The sequence below is a fragment of the Ziziphus jujuba genome, chromosome 2 (assembly GCF_031755915.1).
Source record: "Ziziphus jujuba cultivar Dongzao chromosome 2, ASM3175591v1".
NCBI lineage: Eukaryota > Viridiplantae > Streptophyta > Magnoliopsida > Rosales > Rhamnaceae > Ziziphus > Ziziphus jujuba.
This window is the reverse complement of record NC_083380.1, coordinates 14,465,001-14,483,410: the sequence shown is the minus strand read 5'-3', so window position 1 is coordinate 14,483,410 and position 18,410 is coordinate 14,465,001. Positions and strand designations below refer to the sequence as shown.

Here is an 18,410-nt window from a genome sequence, read left to right as displayed (position 1 = left end):
GCCTTTTGGCGAGCTTTAAAAGGGGCTGCTCCAGCCATTCTGATTTACTCCATTGTCAAAGAACATTTCCTAATCATGAGGAGTTTTGTCTTCTCTTATCCGCCTACCGAAAATAGAATAGCTTCGTCCGGGAAATGAGTCTCCTTACTAATTAATAAAATAAAGCTCATAGTCAGGCATAGGATGGGATGATCTGCAGGTGGTCTGCTATTGCCTGCCCCTTGCCTTACTCATTTAGGGCTTCTGGGTGACGTACACAATATCGAACTCTGAGAGTAACATCTGCCACCTTTCTGTACGGCCTGTGAGGGCTGACATTTCAAAGAGATACTTCAGTGAGTCCATCCTTGCAATCAGCATGGTCGTATAATTCAACATGTAGTGGCATAGGCATTGCGAGGCCCATGTATACCTTGTCTCATAATCAGTGAACTTCTTGCTGAGATAGTATATGGCTTTTTCCTTCCTACTCGTTTCATCGTGCTGACCAAGGACACAACTCATGGATGCTTCCATTACTGACAGATACATCAGGAGAGGTCGACCAGGCATTGGCGGTACCAGGATGGGAGGATTGAGTAGATATTTCTTCACTTTGTCAAACACCTTTTGGCTATCCTCGTTCCTTATGTCTATCTTTTCTGAAAGGCAGGGTATTCTTTCTAAGCAGTTAAAAAATTAACTCACAGATGGGTGTAAGCTGGGCAATGAACCTGCATAGCCTGCCTAAAAAAGCTCGGATTTCTTTCTCTTTCTTTAGTACTGGCATGCCAAGAATTGCTTTGGCTTTTGCAGGTCGACTTTGATTTCTCTTCTGCTGATAATGAACTTGAGTAGCTTACCTGATGAAGCACCAAACCTCCTCATGGCTTGATATGCTTTCGCGGATGAAGACTGTATTTCCGCAATCTGTCAAACACTTTCTTCAAATTCACTATCTTCTTCAGCCCAAGACTTGGCGATCATTTCATTGACATAGACCTCCATTTCCTTGTGAATCATATCATGAAACAGCGCAGTCATGGCTCGCTGGTACGTCGCCCCGGCATTCTTTAAACCAAACAGCATCAATCACCTTGTAATAGAATGTGCCCTCCTATCTGATATGGTGATAAATGCCATTTTCTCTCTATCTTTCTCGGCCATCTTGATCTAGTTATATCAAGAGAAAGCATCCATAAAGGACAGCATCCCATGTCCAGTGGTATTATCCACCAGAACATCGATGTGAGGAAGAGGAAAATCATCTTTTGGGCTTGCCTTGTTTAAGCGTCTTTGGACTCACGGAACCAACTTTCAAATTGAGGGAAAAACCATTCTCGAAGAAGCGTGACCATCCAGCTGAATCTCGTTACCCTCCTGTGTGGTTATAGGGGCAGGCGGCAAGCAAGTGAATGTGATCCCGCCCTCCATCAGCCGGTGTATGTGAGCTTCGCTCCTTATAGCTCTACAACGCTGCCGGCCACTTTCGCTCCTCTACCATATTCATTGATTCATTCTTTGGAAGTTAGGCATGTGACTCGATAGCGCAGGCATAAGACCTTTGAATGCAAACAAAGTGTCGCGAAAGACTGGAATGGGAAACAAAACGGAATGTACCAGATTTTTAGCACATGCAACCATCAAACCAGAGACCAAAGCAGGGCTCGACAAAACAGAAAGTATCATGGTACATCGTCCTTCCCTGAAATGGAACTTTCATGTTGGAGCAAGAACTAGCATGAAAGTCGATCTATTACGACCAATGCGGTTGTTCGTATTTCATTTTCTTCTTCCAAGCCTTAGAAAGCACTCACTGAGTTACTTACGGAAAATAAAATATCTTTCAACGCCGAGAATTTTTTATGTGTTCAGGTTGATCAGAGGTTTGGCTTGCTTCTCCCCCACCTTTGAACGTTCTAGGCCCCTAAAAAAATTAAATAAAGAAACCCAAAAAAAAAAAAAAAAAGAAAGAAGAGAAATTGGGCCATGTTTCTTGGGAGAGGCCGCCTTCTCTTAAGCTAGGAGTCTTCTACTTCTAGGCGACTCCTCTATGACGGGCTTCCCTGTTTCCTGGGCTCTACTCGCTTGTCTACGCTCCGACTCAGCAAGTCATAATTGAAAAACGATGTTTCCTTGCCGATTTAAAACTTATTGTAAAAGAAAAAATGCAATCAATCATAATCAAGAAAAAGAAAACAAAATGGAAATAGTGAATAAAGATCTAGATAGATCCATATCCTTATCTCTATCCATGGAGATACCTATCTATATGGATAGAAATCCATCTATGAATCGATCTAGACTATCCTCTATCCGGATAGATATGTCCCTATGAGCGACTATGCCGATCTTTATATGTTTTGGCCACTTTTGTTTCCGCTCAGAAAAAGAAAGTTTAGATCTTTCAATCTTATGTCATGAGGGATGTGACCTATGTTAGGTTCATAGATACCACAGCTTTTGGTGTTTTATGATTCACCTTCGAATAATGAGTAGGTAGTTTAATCCTTTTGATTCTTCTCTTCATAGCAAACTGATGGGGGGATGCGAAGCAATAGGTCGAATTACTATATAAAGAAGAGTTGTAAACTATAAGACTTCTTGTTCGAGTAGGAAAGTTTCGGTTTTTCTCGTTCCTTCTCTTCGATAAGAATAGGGATTTGAAATGATACAAATTCCTCTTCATTCTGTTGTGCTCAACGAAGGAACTGCCTAAGCATACTTTTTCGGATCCAAACTTCTTTGTTCTTTCTAAATCTTCTTCTTGCATAGAAGAGCGCAACTATTGCAAAAATCGGGATTTTAGTAGTAGGCGGCATCCCCTCTTAGTTTTGAGTAGGTGGAACCATTCTGTTTTGGTTCTTCTCCACATTCTTACCGGGTGATCTAGGAATTTTCCTATTATTTTTTCAACTGATATTTTGATATAGAAAGATCTCCTTATTTCTTCACCGCGGATTCTTGTGTCATTTTATTGAAAAGATATTAGATCACCGTGGGAGACTTTCAAATGAGTAATGCTTACCATGCCATTATTCACACAAACCCTTTGATGACTTATCGGCTGCCTTGCTTGAGGAATAGTTTCACAAAAATGGAGATGAACCGGAATAACGTCCGATCTTGTTTCTGGGTTTAGTGGAAAAGGGATATATGAAGTTTGTTCTGTTCCTTTGTGCATCTCTGTGATGGGTAAATCCCCATGAAAAAGGGGCAACTTTCGTGTAGTTTGTGATTGGATGTAATTGTTAAGATTTTCTCTCGGATAAATCTTTCTCCTAATAGATCTCTTCTTGTTCCTCAATCTTCAGAGAATGCGGCGTTGTATTATTGTAAGTTCTCTGTTCCGAACATTTCCTAAAAGTAGACGGAAAGTGTTAAATCTTAATGCGAGCAAGGCCTATTTCATTGAAAAAGTCTTTTTCACCACATCGTATATAACGAGAATCGAACCAGCTCTGCTGCTGGTGGGCGGATGGAGAATGTTCTACTTCGATCCAGCTACTTGTTAGGAGTAGGTTTTGGCTTGCCCCTTTCTTATTATTAGTAAGATAGGTTTGTTTGGAACCCTTTCTTTCCCCTTTCTCTAATAATAAGGTAAGTTCCTGAGCTCAGTCTTTGTCTTGATGAATGCTAGATTTCTAAACAAGCAGGGGAAGGGTTCAATCTTCTTTCTCAGGATGGTGTGGTGAGGTTTAGCCCTTTCGTCCCATGAGCACCCGGACACCAATAGCGCACTAGCTGTAAGTTAAAATAGTAGACAAGAAAGAATGAAAGTCATGATAAGGCTTAGGAGGTGTCGAATACGGCCACTCTAAGCCTTGACCAATTAGACAACTCCCTATTTATAGCATATATCGCAGTGGTGAAGATGAGCTGGGTCAGTAATCGACGAGACGTGGCATGTGAGTAGCCCTTCCAACTTTCGCATTTAAGATATAGACATTGAGAAAGGGGAGGCCTTTTTTCATCGCTAAAAACGAGCGAATGCGTCACTGAAGTGAATAAGAAATTCCTTTCATTCGAAAATAAGACAGATGAAAGAAAGGCTTTAACAAAAGCTTCTAATTAGGTCTATAAAGGAAGAGCTAGTTATTGCTCTTATGACTATCGAATCTAGGATCTAATTTAGAAACATTTTCAAGAAGGAGAATAATGAAACGCGAGGCTTCCTTCAGGTTTACTTTGAAAAGTGCTCAAAAAAAGAAAGCACGAGATCCATCAGCAAGTTGATTCTCCCATTTCAGAAAAGGACAACATACCCAAAGACTTTTATTTCAGATCAAACAAACCTTGGTTTTCCTTAGGGTAAAGGGTGTTTCCCCGGAAGTCATCGCCTAAGATGAATCGGATAACCAAAAATAACGATCATTGGTATAAAGCTGGATGTAATTCATCCGGAAGTGCTGGTTTGAGTCCAGCTCATGAGTTGGCCTAAGGATAAAATCAGAAGATCTTTAGTTTCATTCCCACCATCTTCGTTTTGTCTTCCGTTTGAACAATGTACTATTTGTCACTTATTCAAAGGGCGTCTTATTTAGAACCCATTTTGCTCATAAGTAAGTAAGCGTGAACAAAATTTTTGGAATGTTAGTTAAGTCAAAATTGAGGTTTGTGACATTCCCACTTCCAGATCTTCAACCCTCCCTCTAGGTCTAGAGTCCACGTTTTCTAAATTTGGATGATAACGTGCTTACCTTCCAACACCCTATAGGTGTAGAGCTACATTCTTCATTATCGTGTTCTAGTTTTGTCAGTATGTTGCGTTCTGGAGATGAAGTTGCAAGAAGTACAGAGTCGATGTTCCAGAAGGTTTTTGGACATGTGCATGTGGAGAACTAACGGAAATGCTAAAAGTGAGTTATATGCACATTGGGAGAGGATCCCGAAAAAGAAAACCTCTAGGAGGCACCCTCCGCCGCCTATGACAAAGGAGACCTTTCCTCTCCCATGAAAGAGTGAGGCCAAAATGAACAGGCTAGAAAGAAAGAAGCCTGTTCAAAGTCGGAATAGGGGTAGTTCTCCTGTTGACTCAGGAAAGCGGGTCAGTTGATTGGCAAGCCGACTGACAAGGCCCCGAAGCGCCCAACGAATCATGGATTGCTAAATGCTTAACACACCGGCATCAAATATTGCATCCCGCTTTCACCACCCACATGCCGAAATTCCACAGTTGGGGGAACGAATCCGCGCTCCTCGATACGGCATGCAGCTTTCTAGCAGAACCGAGCTCTCTCAAGAGAACAATCCTCGGTTTCGGTGGAGGCATGGCAATTCCCCCCGGCCCCCCATCCTGGTTAGTGGATCTAAGATAACTAACCCTTTCTTACTGGGGCCTTTTAAGCAGTAATCTTTTTTGTTTTCGTTTAAGTACTTTTACCTTTCTTTTGTAGTCAAGTTTTCTTTCGTCAAGAGCGTCTTCTTACTAAGCTTAAGGAAATTTCTTTCTGGTGGAAATGCAACAAACAAATAAAGGAATCCAGGGTTGTCTACTATCAAGCTGATGGGTAGCTATTAACTAGAAGATCGAGGTAGGGTACGTGAAGTAGCTCGACTAGAATAGGAGAGGGTAAACGATCAGGCATCTTCTTATTAAATTAGGAGGGCTAGCTGAAGGAAGATGTTATGTGGATGGGTAAGAGGAACAACAAGGCATAAGAGGTAGCTTCAGGGCTTAAAAGCGCCTTATTAACCTTCCTATCCCTGCCCTGTGGTAGAGCTTTCAAGTGAATTGAAAATTCCTTTACTGGTGGGAGACCCTTCAATCAAGTGAATTCCTCTCTAGGTGGGATAGCAAGTTCACTTTGAACATCCTATCCCTGTGGGAGAGAAATATCTAGCTTAGCTTATTCACTCCTAAACTCATGAAAGAAGGGTGGGCGGAATGAGACGGCTGATGCGGTAGCGGAAGGGTGGGCGAAACGAGCTTTACTTACGCTAAGTGAAGGGTATAGAGACCGCTTCAGGCTAGCTTATGGGAGTGTTGTGCTCTCTCAAGGATTAATCAGAGGTCGTTCATAGCCTGTTTAGTTTGAACTTCCTGCTTGAGAACTCGTTAGTCGTTCACTAAGCTTCCTGGGAACCTGGTCGAGCTAGTTTAATCTTACTCGGACTTTCGTCTTGTTTTCAAGTCTTACTCGTATGCTAGGGTACCCTTATTATGGTCCTATCCAGGTGGTCGAGCTTTCAACATTCATTCCTCTAGTAGAGCTACTTCTCGTTGACAACCCTAGAACTATCACGTAAGCTAGCCTAAAGCTGTCTCCTCGCAAGCTAACTGCAATGAAAGCTAGAGCTCCTATATCGATTGCTCAAATAAGATGCCCTCTAAGAGCACACCCTGGAACTAGAACATTAGCCTGAGATCGATGCTTACCCCTGATCTGTCTCACATTCACATAGGAACAGATAACATATTAAGTGCATGGTGGAGGGACTAATCTATTTATTATTCTTAAGGTAAGCCATAAGCTAGCGCATAAGCCTGATTGTTGAAAACCACATCGAGAAAGATACGCTCTTAGAGAATATTTATTTTGCTAGCCACCAGTGAGCACACCCTTCTGTTAGCCATCACCCTTCAACGTAACATCAGCCTGACCTGTCTCACAAAGGATCTCTTAGAAGCCCTCTCCCACCTAGAGAGGAAGTGAAAAGAAAGCTATCCCCCCGGTAAAGGAAGTGAAAACAGAACTTGATCGACCACCGGGAAAGGAGAAAGAAGAAGGAAAGGAGGTTAATGAGACGGCTAATCGAGCATAGAGACAGAGATGGAGAAGGGCAACAAAAAGGCGGATGTTCTCACAGTACCTTCAGGGTAGGAAGGCGGGAAGGCATCTATGAGATGCCATATGACTAAAAGTAGTACTGCCTGACCTAGGGAAAGGTAGGGAAAATATTCGCCAGACACCGACTGAAGACTGTTTCCTACACTTTGTCTTTAATAACTTTACTTTGACTTTTTCCGAGTATCTATTTTCATCTGAGCTTGACTGGAATGAGTTGCATCGTATGTTGACCATAGAAAACTCAAAGCTCCTGATGTTATCGTTTCACTTCTAGCTCTGAAGGTTCGCACGTGGGTTCCATAAATGCCAGATTCATTTCCAATATGCGCTTTCCTTCCATCCAACTACACTGGGCTTATCCTAAATAAGGGGCCACCCTTTAACATTAGATCTTGTCATCCGGGCGGGCAGCCTCCAGTCCGGGTGCTCAACTTGACTTTAGAAGTCGTGCCTTTTGAATATGAGTAGGCAACTTTCATGTGTTAAACATATAATGGTGCCTTCGTTTATAATATGATAACACACCAGCTTTTTGATGAGAGAAAGCCTGCTTTACAGAATAGCTTTCTTTCTATTTATTAGAATACGATACTTGATAGCACCAAGGCCTTCCAAAAGATTTCGTTGAAAGCCTTTTCTCATAGGATTAACAGGTTGTACCTTCTCTTCTAAAAAGTCGTAAGCAGCTTCTGAATAAATGTCGTTGTAAAGTGACTGATTCAGTATAACGTCGAGTCTTGGTTCGGTTATCATGTAGTCAAATAAAAATCATGTAAATGGATTTTCAGTACCATTATTTGAACTTTGAAAAATGCAATACTTAGGGCCTTGCGGTAGTGGTCAACACTCAAAGCACTTTCAAAATTCTAGCATACCAGTTGCCCATACTCACCAGGGTGGGGTTGTGGTGGTATTCCATGAGCTTTACACAATACCGGCCCTGGCTTTGTTTATCTTATTCTTTATTAAGGCATCTCTTTGATTAAAGCTTGCAGTTGATCCTTCCTTGTCCTATGGTAATGAAAAAAGTCCATATGCTGGAGAGACCCTCTCTCCCGTGCGATTTGATCTCTCTTTCATTTGCCGAGTTGAGCTATCACCCCGATTGGAATAGATATACACAGCCCCTCTACCCCCTACTCTAGTCAGCTTTCTATCTCTTTATCCAACCTTCGATGATCCTCCTTCCTGCAGGCAAATCATCGAAGTCAAGAAGAAATGATGGGCCTAACCTTTCGATATCGATATCTGATCCATAAGCTAGCTCTTGGTTAAGAAAATCTTGAATATGCAGACCCAGTTGCAGCAAAAGAACTTATGTTCTCTTTCCTCCCCTTACTTAAAAGGTAAGTAACAAAGCTTCTACTGGGACACCGTACGATCATACAACTACTCCACATGGGCCTTAAGGCTAAGCTATATACCGGCTTAGAGCTTTCTTCACCAGTTCCCATAGCCTCTTCTCTTCCATTTTTTCCTAAAGCAGGGGTGAGGCTTAATTAATGGGTAGTCTAAAAACAAAATAGGCTTCTCCTCAAAGGAATTCATATGCTCTTTTCTTAAGTGTGGTGTCTTCAATACAACCTTCCCTAAAAGCGGAGGTAGGAGATCTAGTTAACGAATAGGCTATGGTTGTAGCTGCAACGAGTAATGAATTCTTGGAAGCTCTTTCTTAATCTAATAGAAAGTGGTTCCTTATTATCAGCACCTATCAAAGTCATGTAATCCCTATGTACTTGTCATCGAAGCTACACCCTTTTTTTAATTCTCTGAAAGTAGCAATCGATCCAAAGTGGATTGCAGAGTTGTCTTTGATGAATATGGTATCGAGGTTTGGTTCATTTGGAAAAGAGGTCAGTCTTGGGGGGACCATACGAGTGGTTGAATTGATGACTTTGCTTCGATTGAACCTGAAGGAGACTTCGATCATTCAACTTTAGCTTCTGAAGGAATCATGTCACTTAGAATTCTAGAAATTGAATCTTCTCTTTCAGATCCTAGCCTTGGTAGAACTTGTCTTTGATTGGGATTTCAATTGAAAAGATGTTAGGCCGGTTCCTCATGTGCCTAAGAAGCGGAGGAAATCTCGATTGAAGCCAATTCCAGTTTTTCCGACTCAATCTTTTTTATAGAAATAGCACTCGATCAAATGGGTGGTCGGCCTTATAAAGCTCTCTAAGCAAAGCTTACCTCCCCCCTTCCCTTATTAAATGAAGTGGAAAGTTTTCACTTAGTAGTCGGCTAGGCTATACATCGTGCTGAATGAAAAAGTTTCCCCCATTCAATTTGTAGGGACAACCCCTACCTCCTCTCTTCTAGAATGCTTTTAGGCGTTCTGGTTTTGCTTCTCATTAAGAAGCACATCGGGCTGCTTAGTTGGAATAGGCAAGTGGTGTGCGTAAAGAGTAATAAAATAATTCATATCAAAATGAAGCTTAAGCTTTCTATTTTTCAGTATGGATCACAGTTTGATCCAATCGGTCCCACTCATTATTCACCCAGCGATTGGATTGAGATTTCCTTTTCAAAATCTTCTCCATTTGAGGGAAGTTGTTCTATAGGGGCCCCCCTGGTCTTCAATAGTTCCGCTTCTGAGGTGTCCACCGGGATCTGAGATGAGCTCACTTATTATTCCCCACTGGATCTAAATATGAATTAGATTAGTGAAGAATTTCGAAATGTGTGTGTGTTCTTTAAAGGGAAAATCGAATAGATAGCGACGGACTTGCCATCCACCTGGACTATCAAAGGATTTACCCAGCTGGTGCTTGGGGAAAAGGAGGTCTTCGACACCTCTTATCTATCAGATGTCTATTCGAATCTCTTTCTTGGCATTTGTATTTGAGAGAGAGAGCGGTCAGTTCCTTCAGTAAACTTATTTGGTAAGTTAGAAGTGAACTTTAGATAAGCAGTCCTGTATGAAATTAATAAAACATTCATATTTGGCACTTGAGGAGCTCAATCTTAAGTGTTGGAAGCTACTGCTAAGGTACTCCCCTTCATTTATAAAGGATAGGCAATTGAGAGAGAATTGACTGAATGAGCCATGTTCTTAAAAGGACCTTCTTTGTGTTTTCTTCCCTTCCCCTTCAAAGCCCATAGGTTACGCGCTAGCGCTTTACTAATAGAATAAAAAAAGTAAGGTTCTATATGAACCAATGGATCATGACAAGTCATTGCTAGTGACTTTACTTGACGAATAGACCTTAGTTACCCGTAGGCTTTTTGGGAAAGATAGCAGAAAGAGAACGCCTACCAAAAGACTTTTGTTTAATCTCCATTCTCTAACGAATATCTCTTTTCCAGTAGGTCTATATTCTCTAGAAGATCCCCCTTATCCATCAAAAGATCATTATGATAAAATGGGTGGAGAAAAATGAGCAACTACACCATTTGCATAGACTAATCCTTGACCTCGATCGAATCTCCCAAGCTCACTCAAAAGCCCTTTTTTGCTCTATTCTATAAATGCATATTTAATACTATCTATCTATCGATAGAAAGATATGGATCTCTATCTGACCATATCTAAGGAAGAACCAACACTTAAAGGGCGTAACCAACGGAAGGTTCTCACCCTGTCCCCGACATTGTTCTCAAACGATGCCCCTTAGGCGAAAAGGGCCACCATTCTCTTTCTTTCTTCAATCATTCCGATCAGGACAAGTGGGTTGGTACATTTCGTCCTTGTAATTTAGGTTAAGACTCCTGAACTTCAAACTGCAAAGAAGATAGGGATTCTTAGAACTGCCAGGGAGTAGGATATATAAGTGGGAAAGATGTGATAGGCTGGCTTGGGAAAGAAAGCACTCATTTGAATTAAAGACTTGCCTTGCCGTCCCTCCTACATGCCTATTTGACTTCCTAGCTTGCACTTGCCTAAAGGACTTTTTAAAGGCTTGAAAGGAGAGGTGGAACTCAGTGGAAACCAACTTCCACCACTGGGACTGATTCCATTCCTCTTTTTGTGGAATAACCGGTGCAAGTCTTTTCTGTTACAGTAAGAGTTTTTGAGTAAATAGAAGCTAACATGAAGTGTCGCGAAAGACTGGCCAGTGCTACTAAAAATAAAGAGGGGATAAGAAGTGAAGAATCACCAGTCAAGCTCCCTTGTTCCTTAGTGTAGTCTCAGTCCATAGTTTAAGACTGACTCCTTTATAGCCTACCTAGTCTATATCCACAGCTAACGTGACTCCGTACCAACGCCTTTCCCTTTGTAGACAGCTAGGTGACTTCGTAACCTTAAAGTACTTTCTTTCTTACTATATCATAGGCTTTCGTCCTTTGTCTATAGGCGGTAGCTTGGCTCCGCTATCATTCATGACTTGGTATAGAGTCCGTGTAGTCGTCGACCTTCCTATTAGAAGGCCTATGATATAGTGGTCGGCCTTTCGAATGCCTCCTTCCTTACTTTTCTGAGGAGCCCTTTACGACTATAAAGGACAGAGGGCTGTTCACCTTTGGGAACTTAGCTATTTCTTTCAGTTCGTTTATCTGTTCTCTTTCTCGCAATCAATCATAAATTCATGAAATTTCAATGTATTGCCTTGTTTCCATTTTTTTATGACCATTAAACCCACCACATACTGGACTAAGCTACTCTCCCCGTTCTCCCTTCTATAGAAATGGACTAGAAGCTCGAACCTTTCTCCTTTCTTCTATGCACCTGGGAAAGGGAGAGCTCCACCAACTTCCTGGCAAGATGCCTACGGTTAAAAACCATCGACATGTCAAGATCCAAATTCGAATTGTTTCCTGGTCTTGGTCAGAAACCACTGTGTTCACACCGACGGTCCAACAAAGAGGCGAAGTAGTGGTATCTTTCTTTTCATTACGAACGACACGCTTTGCCTGCGCCCTCCCCGTGTCCACTAGCGCACCACCACGACACTGATTCTTGTTATTTTTCCGAGCCCCCATGCCGTGACTTCAACTTTGAGTATGATGAATGAGTGGAAAGATCTTTATAGAAGTCCTTGTCCAATCCAAATAAGATCACTGAGGAAGGAGATTTGCTTTATCTGGTATCAAATGCGAGCTACGAGCAAATAAAACACCATTCAAAAGTATCAATACCGTCACATGAATCGTAAATGCGTGAATGTGATGGACCAAAAAATCTGCAGTTCCTAATGGAATAGGTAACAAAGCAACTTTGCCACCCAGTGTTACTAAATCACCACCTCCCCAAGTCAAACTGGTGCTTGTTGTTGTTTGTTTACCAGGGAAACTCCATTGCGAGGCCCACGAATAACATTTCCTCCTTTCCCATCATACCTATCGTCAAGAGCGTAGACATTAACTCTTAATTCCTATTTGCTTGTGTTCTTCTTTTCCGATTCCTTCATTTAGATGAGTTTACAACATCTCCTTCCAGTTGAAGGGCAAAACTCATTTCTGGTAATAGCCAGACCTCTTCCTTCGCTTCTCGACGAACCTTGGTTTGTCTTTGGTTTGTGGTACCCCCTTGGCCAATTAGATTATGTTTTGGCTAAGGCCTGGGGATGTGAACAATCCCTTAACTTTCTCCCCTCTTTGTTCGTGATAATGTCATTCTCATGAGTACTGCAAGAAAGACAAATAATATAGATAGCCAATGGTACTAGGGGAATGCCCCTTAGATTAGTTAGAACTGGGATAAGTAGTTCTAGCCAAGTCTTTCTATTAGCTCCTTATTTAAGAAAGTCCCCATTCGCTGATCTCTACTGATCTATTGATGGAGGGGATAACAAACGTAAAGGGGCTTGGCTTGGTTCACCCTCTCCGGTACATCCTAGGACATTAGAGTGAGATGTCGGGCGTTCCACTCACGAGTAAAGAATCTTTTTACCACTACTACCTACTAACTCCTCCTCTAATGCCTCTGGAAAGTGCCCGACTAAGGCCTCTTCAAATCGGATGGAGGATAACTTTTTCTTTGAACGAATCTTGCTCTTTTATCTACTTCTTCTTTTGTTGACAATTCTTCTGTTCTCATAGAGGGAAGAACTGGTCTTTCAGAGTGAATCACCTCGACGGGTCAATGCTTTGGATTCAGTCCTTCTTATGGACTTCCCCTTGTCTTAGTTTATGTCTAACTAGCACCTAAACTAACCCAGCCCATGGATATACGACAAGAACTAATTGGACCACTGGCCAGATAGAACGAGGAGAGAATGAATACATCAAGACAGGTGCTAGATCGAAAACAAGATTACTGGCATACCAGACTAAGGGATAGGCCCATATAAGGACTAAGGTAACAGCCTACTTTCTTAGAATGGAATGCTTGCTGCTACGTGGCTTCATTTTCATTTATGGTAGTCTTCTGCTATAATCAATGATGACGTGTCACTTGAAGAGACTGACTTGCGCCATAAGTACTAGACTTTGATAAAGGAATAGGGAGGCGGAGATCTTTAATACTGGAAAGGTAATCGTAAAAAGAAAAGCTTAAAAAAAAAAGATAAAAGCCTCATGAGACCTCGAGGGAAAAGCAAAAGCTAGATTGACTCTAAAGTAGAGTAGCTGTACTTGGCTTTTCTTAGAATGGATTAAGGAAGAAGTGGAACTCCGATGAGAACGTAGTCTTACCGCATCCCCTGAAGGAGAAGAGGCTAACCTATCCTTAAAAGAAGCTGGATCATCTGGAGTTAGATCAGCTGGAGTAGCTACTTACCTAACAGGTGTCCGAATTTGTACCAAAGTCAGTAACAAAGGGAGAAGAAAGCTCCTTCAGTGACAGCTAAAGAAAAATGCTTCTTTTGAAACACGTTGCTGAGGAAGGCCATTACAGGATTACAATTACAGGGCCAGTTCCACTTCAACCTTCCTTTCTTTCCAGCTAGGACATCCGGAAATCAAAGCTAGCGGTTTGGTTGATAGAAGGGTGAATTAGATTACCAGCTATACTACCATCCTGACTTGTACGTCAGCTATACGTAGCCTTTTTCTTTACTTGTTCAGGGAACCACTAAGTGGCGAGGCCTAAGGCTTTTCTTCTAAGAATCTCCTATCCTGTCTTCCCCTACGCCCCATCATTAAGCCACAGATTCGTAGATTGGAGGTTTGGCAAAATGTTTTAACCGATCCCTGCACCACTGCTTCAACAATAGCTTCTTAGCGACCTACCACCAAGACCACAGTCGTAAACAGAGAAAGATCACTTTACTTGGATTCTCGTCGAAGAAGCAAGCCAGTTCCACGGCCGCCAATTCTTTGTTACTTTTTATCTATCTCCCTTCCCGGGTTATATATAAGCTTTCATCTTGATTGGCTTCGGTTGACCTTCTTACTATGGGAATGCTTGAAAAAGCTCTCATTCCAATAAGCTCGTGACCACTCTCAGATGTAGGAACAAAAGGAATAATTACTCAAAGCTGCTATTGGACTTCTTTCCTTGGCGAGAAGGGATCGTCTCGCACCTGGAAATCCCTTCGGAGAGTGTGTCCTTATGAGGGTTTAGAGACTAAAGACGATAGCGGCGGGATTAGGCTATTAAGGAAACGTTCCTTACTGCGGAAGAGGTGCACATCTTGACTGACATTTAAGGATAGAAAGATTCAAGTTACCCCGGGAATAGGAGTAGGACTAGAAAGAGGTTTCTCTTGTTTGCAGCGTGATCTATCTCTGTGAATGAATCCCAATGGAAGCTCGGAACCAAGGGAAGAAGTGCTCTCTATTTACTATGTGTTAATTGTTAATTAAGTGGGCAAAAGAAAGATTTTTGATCAAATGCTCTTTTATTTGAAGTTGGTTCCTTGGGATTAAATCTCTTTCCTAAAGTGTTTTGGGATCCAGTTGAAGTGGTGGCATTCCCTGTACCCTTAACTGTGGATGATATTGTAAGTTGCGTTCTAATCAATTCGAGTTCTATTTCCAAGGGCAAATGCTATCTCTGAGGCTGTTATAGCAAGTGAGGCATGAAGCCCTAAAGCTACTTTTTAGTCATTTAGAGATGCAGTTTAAGTGGCAGTTGCCATTGCTTCTCTTTCCAAGCTGGAAGCCCTCCAAGTAGTATAGCAGTAATTGATAGTCCTATTCCATCTACCGGGAAGCCAGTTGAAGTTGGAGAAGCTTTTGTTTTGATGGCAATCCCTTCTTGTTTCACCTCGAGTCATTTCATCCCTTCAAGCGAGTTTACCAGTCTTCATCTCTGGATAATAAATAGAAGTTATAGTTGCTTTGGCTGTTGATCCAGCTGAGAGCATATGATCCAGGTGAGCTTACTTTAAATATGGGTCTTTCTTGAGCTACCTTTAAGCCTGTGGGATAGATGCAATTCCTCCTCTCTTTTTGGGGCATGCGAGAGCTACTCATAAGCGCCTTGTTGGCACTTTTCTCTCTACTTCCCTCGTGCTAAAGCTAGAACAAGTCACTTTACCAGAAAGGATAGACCCCGAGATTTTCTCTCTCATAGGCCAGAGCAACCCTTGCGTTGCATTTATTATAGCCGCTCTGACATCTCACAAATTGGATTTGAACCAATATCGAAGCTACTTTTCTTCAAACAGTAGGGCATTTAGCAAGAAGGCACAGAGGGCATTCGATTCCGAAAGAGAATACGTAGTCAGCTGTTTTCGCAATTGAAGAAGAACTAGTCCTACCTTTTTTGCTATGCCTTGAGGCATTCCTTTAGAAAGGATATGCACCTTCCCTATATGCAATGCCATGTTCAGTCTAATTTCCCTATAGGTCTTACAGAAAAACTATTCATATAGTGTAAGAGCTAATCGAATTAGGATCCCTTAAATAGTCAAGATCTTTCCCCTATCAGTTGGATTCGTGAAAAGAGAGCAGCTCTTTCTCCAACAACCGAGTTTTCTTAATTGACTTCATCACCAGCAGCAGATAGGACCAAAGCTTCTATTTACTCTAAAACTCTTATTGTAACAGAAAAAACTTGCACCGGTTATTCCACAAAAAGAGGAACGGAATCAGTCCCAGTAGTGGAAGTTGGTTTCCACCGAGTTCCACCTCTCCTTTCAAGCCTTTAAAAAGTCCTTTAGGAAAGTTCAAGTTAGGAAGTCAAATAGGCATGCAGGAGGGACGGCAAGGCAAGTCTTTAATTCATATGAATGCTTTCTTTCCCAAGCCAGCTTATCACATCTTTCCCACTTATATATCCTACTCCCAGGTAGTTCTAAGAATCCCCATCTTCTCTGCAGCTTCAAGTTAGGGAGTCTCAACCTGAATACCTCACCAGATGGTTAAACATGAGCCACATTCAGTGAAAAGTTGCTGGTCTGTGTCCCCTTAATGCATTAGAAATTGCAAGGTAAATGAAAAACATAAATCGGAATTCTATAGGGTAGAGTACCTCACTTTTTTTGGGAGTCTAAAAAAGATGAGTATAGGGACGAAATAACATACCACCTTATTAGCTATAACACAACACCTAAGTCATGGTTGCTTCGATTATCTAAAGGTATCTTAGATAGAACTGTCGAAAGAGGAGAGAAGGAAGTTAGACGACATTAGCAAGGGGCTTAATATTGGTTTTCAGCTATTGGTTTATTTTAGTCTATTAGGGCTTAGTTGCTAAGCGGCTGTCGGTGCAGGTGAGCCGAACTCATAGCTGACCGCACCATGGGCTAGCCCATACACCCACTGCACAAGTGGAATACTACTAAGTCAAGTTTCAGGGCCAACCTGAGAGCGAGGCAAAAGTTGGGAAGGGGCTGAAACTTACGATTTGAAGACCAAGTCAGAGACTACTGGGAAGTTAAGCTCTTCATCTGAGTCACTCCCGAAGCCAACCATGCTACAGGTGCTGGGTTCCACTCGTAAAAGATCCTTGTAGAAATTAGGAGCAAAATTTCACCTATACCTTTGAGATTTTTCAAAAATGGATTTTCTTATGAAATTTTTATTATTATTTAATTAGCTCTCTTCTTTAAAGCTTATGCCATAGAAGCGGCTATTGGTGTTTTATCTGCATTTTCCTGACCAAGACAAGAAGGGGTTCGCTTTGTTTGGGATGAATGCGAAAAGACTCGACCCGAGGACTTCCCTCGTATAGTTGCATCTTTTATAAAACTCGAGTTTCTCAGTTTTTCTAAAAGAGTGTGAGCTCTTTTGGCTTACTTTTAGCCACGCGGGGCGGCTATCCACATGTGTCCCAAAATGACGTCCATTTTTTGGTAAAGCTACTTTTTAGTTCTTTAGAGATGCAGTTTAAGTGGCAGTTGCCATTGCTTCTCTTTCTAAGCTGGAAGCCCTTCCAAGTAGTATATCAGTAGTTGATAGTCCCCCTGCGGCTTTTTTTACTATAACTTTGTTGCCATCCGCTTATGGGACTGAATCAATAGAAAAAACAACTAGATTAAGTGCTTATACCTGGGGGAACAGGGTATTCAATGGGCCGTGAATCCAGATATTTACCTCTTTACGGAACTAAAACTGAGATTTAAGGATTTTTTCCACCTCAAGCGGGTAGTCCTTAGTAGTCAAGTTTTGGCTCCCGAATGGGAACTGGATCCATCCAAAGGGAAACTGATTTTAAGGCAAGACAGTAATAGTCTATTTACTTAATTAAGGGTTATCATTCCTTTGAAGGAAAGCCTTTACAGCAGGATCACTTTAGAAGATACTATCTCTTTCCGGGAATGGATTTCTTTTTGGGAGAGGAGAAGTTTTTTCTAGCAGCCCCAATCAATGCTTGGGACCAGAGCTTATCGGTGGAAGAACAAACCTGAAGAGTTAGATTAGTTAGACCAAGAGACACGCGCAAAGTGGAGAGATGGAAGGGAAGAAAGTAGTATGTACTGGACAAGGGTGGGATTGCTAGTCCGTGAAACATGGTTATTCTTGGGCTGATCTCGCTCCTAAACATAAGGGATAGGGGGAAGGTGGCCGGGCCTATCATATCAAAAGTGTTGTAGAAAGAGAACCCGGCCACCTATTTCATTCAATGTTTCGGGGCAGGGGCCCGCCCGATTCGACCGACTTTTGGATAACAAGAATGCGAGCGGATCTGCGTTGATCAAGGAAAAAGTCCAGTCCACCACCAACTCAGTGTAGGTCACGTGACCTACAGCTTGGCCTTTGCTTTTTGAGGCTTCCTCTACCCACATCTCTATGTGCCCGCAGCACTTCCATATGGAGAAAGATAGGCTTACCATGTTCCATCAATAGGACCTAACCTATGCCAATTTTGGTGGACCGTGCTCCACCCCGGTGAACTCATGTAGTTCCAACATGCCCAAAGGCCAGAGGCGAATCCATTCACGGTCCATAGGACCAACACCATTCGAAGGTGGGTGTCCCGCCCCTCCTAGAACAGTCATGTTTGACTAGGCTTACACACATTCGCTCATTTACGCTGTCCCCCTTTAGCTCAGCCTAGCCCCGGGCCTTTTACTCTTCTAATGTAAGCTCCAAGGCTTCACACCAAGTCTTCATCGACATAATATGCATGCTTAAGTAGGGTCAGGCAGAACCGTTGTTGCCTAATGGGAACTTCCCCCATATTGCTATCAATGTCTTCATATCGCACAACCTCTTAACATTACACCACTGAATCCCCAATCCTTTGCTTGCTATGCAGTGACAATACCAATATCCACTAATCGTTGTTTCCAGATACAGTTACCGGTTGACATCTCTTCTAATTCGTCGATACGAGAAGCAAATTGTTGTGTGGAGGAATCAATATCTCGA

The 18,410-nt window shown here is 42.1% G+C and overlaps 1 pseudogene; it reads right to left on the bottom strand.

Annotated features, from left to right (window-relative positions):
• Nucleotides 1-2,333: 2,333 nt before the first annotated feature.
• Nucleotides 2,334-3,430, bottom strand: LOC125422463 (small ribosomal subunit protein uS4m-like; annotated as a pseudogene).
• Between the last annotated feature and the right edge of the window lie 14,980 nt (nucleotides 3,431-18,410).